Raw genomic sequence first — 5957 nt, 5'->3', positions numbered from 1 at the left:
GCGTCATACTTCTGGGTCACACACTCCGTGCGTTGCCGTTATCGGCTGCCGTTATGTTTACTATGCATTATAGACGCTGTATACAACGCTCATAGATCTCCGGTTGGCGGGCCAGTCCTTCACTCCGTCGTTCAACGCATTCAAAAGCGGATGTTACTGAAAGCTGCCTGTACTGTTTGTACCCTTTGAGCTGCCTCCTCCTGGGTGATACAAAACGCTGCTTGATCGGTATGTAGGCTACATGGTGTAGGATTCATTTGTTTTATTTGGGGTTAACTATTTTTTTTTCTTTTTTATAAAATAATAGGAACCGGACTGGTTCAACCGGAGACTGACTTCAGCTGCAGAGCATTCATTCACTAGCTGCTGTTTTGCCTGGATTGCTGTTTGTTTAACGTGCATGAACATTGTACCAGCAACTTTTTTTTACCAGCGATTGTACTCGATCGCGCTGCCTGCCCGTCCTGGACAGCTGTTTCCTCATGTGTGTTTTGAACATTACATACCAGCAACTCTAACATTACTTGATCACAGCACAGCTGTATGCCTAACGCAGATTTTGAACATTGTATCACCAACTCTACTCGACCGCTGCATGCCCGCCCTGGACAGCTGTTAATGTGTACGTTTTGGACATTTATACCAGCAATTCTACTTCATCGCGCTGCCTGCCCGTTCTGCCTTCACGGCCACTGGGTAATCGGCCATACGGTCGAATGTGTGAGCCTCCAGTTTTACGTGGGCCAGTATTTTAAACTGTTTGAATGCAGCTAAAGGGGTTGGCTTTTTATAGTTATAATTTGGTTAAGAGGTTTATTTCCATTTTCATTATTTTGTTTTCAATTGAGTTAAAATTTGCATTATGGTTTGTTTGTCTGTTTATTTATCAGTGACTTTAGTTTCTCACTAGATAAACTAATCCAGCTAATGCACTTATATTTTGTTTTATTCCGTCTTATTACTGAATTTGTTTTCCTTGGCCAAGGTCTCATTGTACTTTAATCCATATTCATTATTTTGTTTTTTTCTTGGTTTATTGAGAAGTGTTTGAATTTATACCTTATTTTCTAGTGTACTGCCTTCTGGAACCATTACTGGTTCTGGCAGTTTGGTTATTTTGTGATTAAGATTATTTCAATTTGTTCTCTTCATTTAAATATTACATTGATTTTCTTTCTGTTGCGTGAATCCCCTTTGATCGTGTGTGCTTGTGTCCGTTTCAGTTGCTGAGAGCCAAGGTGGTGGTGTTGGTGTCCGGTGGTGGTGTCCCCTTCTTTCGTGCTGTGTTGTCTACCCCGTTTTCTTTGCTGTGTTCACTGTCTTGTTTTTTTTAGTGTTTGTGTGTTCACGCGGGTGACTTTTCCTGGGATTCCTCCCTGCCTTCATGATTCCCTTCTCCTCCACTGGTAAGCCTCAGCAGCAATTATAATTTGTCCCTCTGTTCCCCTCCCTAAAGTATGAATGTGTTTTAAATTGTTTTTTTGTTTTTTTTAAATAAAATTTGTCCATTTTCAAAGTTGAACCGCCTCTGGCTGAATTGTATGCGTACCTGTGTGTCCTTAAGTGTATCAGTAATATTGCAATTAGGAAATAAATTAAATCATTCTCTGGGTGAAAGTTCCAGGGTGGAGTGGTCGGTGTTTTTGGGGCAGGTTCCACCTAGACTATAACCTCCTCTGTTTTGTCTGCTCTCGTGCCGCCACATATGCCATAGGAGACGGTGCAGACAATATCTTGGGCATATTACCACTAAGTGAGTTAGAGAGAAAGAAATATGAATGTGTGGTGGAAGTATTTAGACAACTGTGTCAGCAAACAAAATGATGGTGAAAATGCAGAGACTTTTATAACAGCAGTCCACAAGCTGACAGAACACTGCAACTTCAGGGCATTAAAAGAGGAATTAATCCGAGACCGGAGAGTTGGGAGAATCAGAGACTGGGACTGTCGGAACGTTTACAACTGGATCCAGAGCTAACATTAGCTAAAGCTATCCAAAGAGTAAGGCAAAATGAAACAGCAAGCAGTGTTACATGGATCTGACTAAACGTCCACTCACAGCATGAATATGGATGCAATCAGAAGTAAAGCCTCAAACAGTAAAACAGTCCAATTTAAAGGGGTGGTTGATTATGATTTCACTTTTCTAACTTTAGTGTGTAATGTTGCTGTTTGAGCATGAACAACATCTGCAAAGTTACAACGCTCAAAGTTCAAAGCAAAGGGAGACATTTTCTTTTCAAGAAATTGCTTTTTAAGGACTACAAATGGCTGGTTAGAGACTACACGACATTCCTCCCGGGTTAATGACATCACAACCCTAAAATATACATAAACCCCGCCCCCGGGAAAGCATTTATAGATTATCATGACAGAATATGCTAATCAATGACTAGAAGCAAGCTACCTAAATTCATCAACTAACCATTCAGAAATGTCCTGTTGCATTCTACATGTTGTCACTTCTTCTTGAGTCTCTCCATCATTGTCTGACTCCGGTTTGAACATTAAAGGCTAAAAGTTTTTAAATGTTCAGTGCATGTCTGTGTGAGGTAAAAGGACACAAGCTCTTTGAAGCTCCGCCCTCTGTGCCGGGAGCAGCAGCTCATTTGCATTTAAAGGGACAGACACAAAAACGGTGCATTTTTGTGACCATTTTAACATACTATATTAAAATATCTGTGAGGTATTTTGAGATAAAACTTCACATACACACTCTGGGGACATCAAAGACTTATTTTACATCTTGTGAAAAGAGCATTATACCACCCCTTTAAGAGACTAAACAAGCCAGAAAGACATCATGATGGAAAAGGGAAACAAAAATTAGCACAAAATGACTGTGGTAGATGCGGAACGGGACAGACTTGGAAGGATTGTCCTGCGAAAGATTTTTTCGAAGAGTTTTGAAAATGTACGAAAAAAGCCCATTTCGCAGCTGTATGTCGGACGTACAAACTGGACTATGTTTCACAACAGGACAGAGAATTCTCTGAGGGCGAGGATTGTGCTTTTCTCGGTGAGGCATCGACAGGGACCGTTAACGGAGTGGACAGAGACTGTCACTGTAAATTGAACTCCTATCAAATCTAAACTTGAAACAGGAGCAGCTGTGACTGCCGTTCCAGAGAACATTTTCAAAGCAAACAAGTTTGGTGAATTAAAAACACCACCAAAAGTACTGTACGGCCCATAGCATTATATTCTGGATGTAAAAGGATGTTTTCAGTGTGTACTGAGTACAAAAGGACACAGCAGCATTCAAGATGTGTATGGTGTAAACAAACTCACAAAATCTCTTCTGGGTCTTCCTGCTATAGAGGCCCTGAATCTCGTTCATCAAACTGATACAGTCACACAACATGACATCAACTACATTGCAGAGTTTCAATCAGTGTTCAGTGATCTAGAATTGCTGAATGACCCATATCACATTGAGTTGAAGACTGCCATTCTTGTCTTTGGCTGAAACAAACTTGAACACGACCAGCATCTGAAAAATGTCGTGAAGAAACTCACACTGAACGAAAAGTGTGAGTTTGCCAAGACTGAAATGCTTTTCGTTGGTCATAAGATCACAGAAAGAGGCCTGGAGGCAGACCCAAGCAAGGTCAGGGCTATTCTACACATGCCAGAACCAAAGGCAGATGTAAGCAAAGTACTAGGAATGGCAAACTACCTCGCTAAATCTCTACCACAACTTGCTTCATTCACCACCCCACTGAAGGAACTGCTTAGACAAAAAAAACTAATAGGTGTGGGATGAGCCACAGAGACAAAGTTTTCGCAGACTGAAAGAGACATTGGGCCCTATTTTAACGATCTGAAACGCAAGTGTCAAAGCTCAAAGCGCAAGTAACTTTGTGGGCGGGTCTTGGCGCTGTTGCTATTTTCCCAGCGGGATAAATGACTCTTGCGCCAGGCGCAAATCTAAAATGGGTTGGTCTGAAGTAGCTTCATTATTCATAGGTGTGGTTTGGGCGTAACGTGAAATAAACCAATCAGAGCGTCATCTCACATTCCCTTTAAGAGCAGACGCGCTTTGTTCTAAAGCGGATTCCTATTATAACGGCGGATTTGCCAGACGCGCGCCAGGAGCGGTTCACAGCCAAGGAGAGCAACGCTCTCGTCAGGGACGTTGGGGATGGAGAAACCCACCCAAATTAACTTCGGTTAAAAAGGAGTATGATAATTTGGGTAAATGTGTAAGCTAGATGTATGCTTTTATAATAAATTGTCTATCTATCTATCTATCTATCTATCTATCTATCTATCTATCTATCTATCTATCTTAATAATGTATGATTTGCAAAAATGAAAACTGCTGCTTCTGTGTAGATGAGAGAATCAAAGTGTATGCGCGTTGTGCACACGCTACATTGATTATGGCCAAGCATGCGCCCTTAAAATAGCATATGAATAACATGCGCAACGCGCCACTGACTTTAAACTATTTTTTCCTGGTTAGTGGCGCAATTGTTTTCTAAACCTGCAAAATAGCATGAAGGAACATTTGCGCCGGAACACGCCTCCTTTTTTGCGCTGAACCGCCCAGGGAGCGCAAGTTCATTCCCTAGTTTAGCGACGTGCTTCTGTGGAGGGAAAAGCGCGCTTTGCGCGGGTGCAAAATAGGAATGATACATGCGTCAGTGTACAAAGTCAATTGCGCTGGGTGCAAGATAGGGCCCATTGAGTTCACCAAGAGTGCTGGAAGCATATTCACCTGAAAGACAGACAGAAGTTGCTGCACATGCGTCATCCTAGGCGCCGTGTTGTCACAGAAACAAAAACACTTCCTGTTCTCATTTTCGTTGTCTAAAGACGGGACCAGTCTGCTTGCCAACCAATGGAAGACAGGGGGGATTGTTTGAGGAAACATGTTTGAAAACAAGAATTTTTGCAAATCCATCTGGTGATGCTTTAATGGAGCCCAAAATCACAAAATTCAGCTTTAGAGAAAATATTATGAGTGTCATGATTCCTGTCTTGTGTTCCCCTTGTCTTTTATGTTATTTCCTGTTCTGTGCCAAGTTCTGTTTTGTAGTCCTTTGTAGTTTTTCTTATTGATTAGTTCCTGAATGTTTCCAGGTGTGTCTTGTTTGCCAAACTCCCATTAAGTGTATTTATAGTGTTCTCGTGTTTTTTGTCTGGTGTTGTCCTTTGTTGGATGTATGTTTGGTGATGCTCATTCAGTCATCTGGTGTTTATTTTGTTGTTAAACTATTTCTGTCACGGAAAGCACACGCAAACAGGTAGATCCAAGTGCAGTCTTTTATTTAGGGTAATCCAAAATCATAGTCATCCAGGCAGGGGTCAAAATCCAAATAATCAATCCAAACACAAGAACCAAAACAAGACCCAGCGAGAAAACAGACCTCAGAAGTGGCGTGACAATAAACAAGGACTCCGTAACAAACACTAAACAGGCAGGGTATTTATACACACAGAAACTAACAATCATGATGGGGAACAGCTGGGTGCAATGAACAGTGATGAGTGCAGACAAGGATTGTGGGGAATGCAGTTCCTAATGTGAATGACACCGTGGGGGAAGAGGACCTCTAGTGGTTACTCAGGGAGCACAAACCAGACACTGTGACATAACCCCCCCTCTACGGAGCGGCTACCAGACGCTCCAAGACATAACTATAAAACAAAACAAGAGTCCAGGAGGGAGGTGGAACGGTGGAGGATCAGGGGGAGGGATGGGGGACCAGGTCCATGGAGGGGAACAGGAACAGGGGGTGATGGCTTAGCCAGCGGCCAGGGCGAAACATACAGTCCATCGGGCGGCCAGGGAGAAGCAGACAGTCCATCGGGCGACCAGGGCAGAGACTTTCCCTCGGGCGGCCACGGCTGAGACCTGGGGGGGCGGCAGGGAGAGCTGCTCGGGGACAACCTCCGAGATGACAGCGGGCTGCTCGAGGACGACCTCCGGGTCTTTGGGGAGACGGGAG

This window comes from Abramis brama, assembly GCF_963993115.1.
Source record: "Abramis brama genome assembly, chromosome: 25".
NCBI lineage: Eukaryota > Metazoa > Chordata > Actinopteri > Cypriniformes > Leuciscidae > Abramis > Abramis brama.
Note: the sequence above shows the minus strand (reverse complement) of the source record.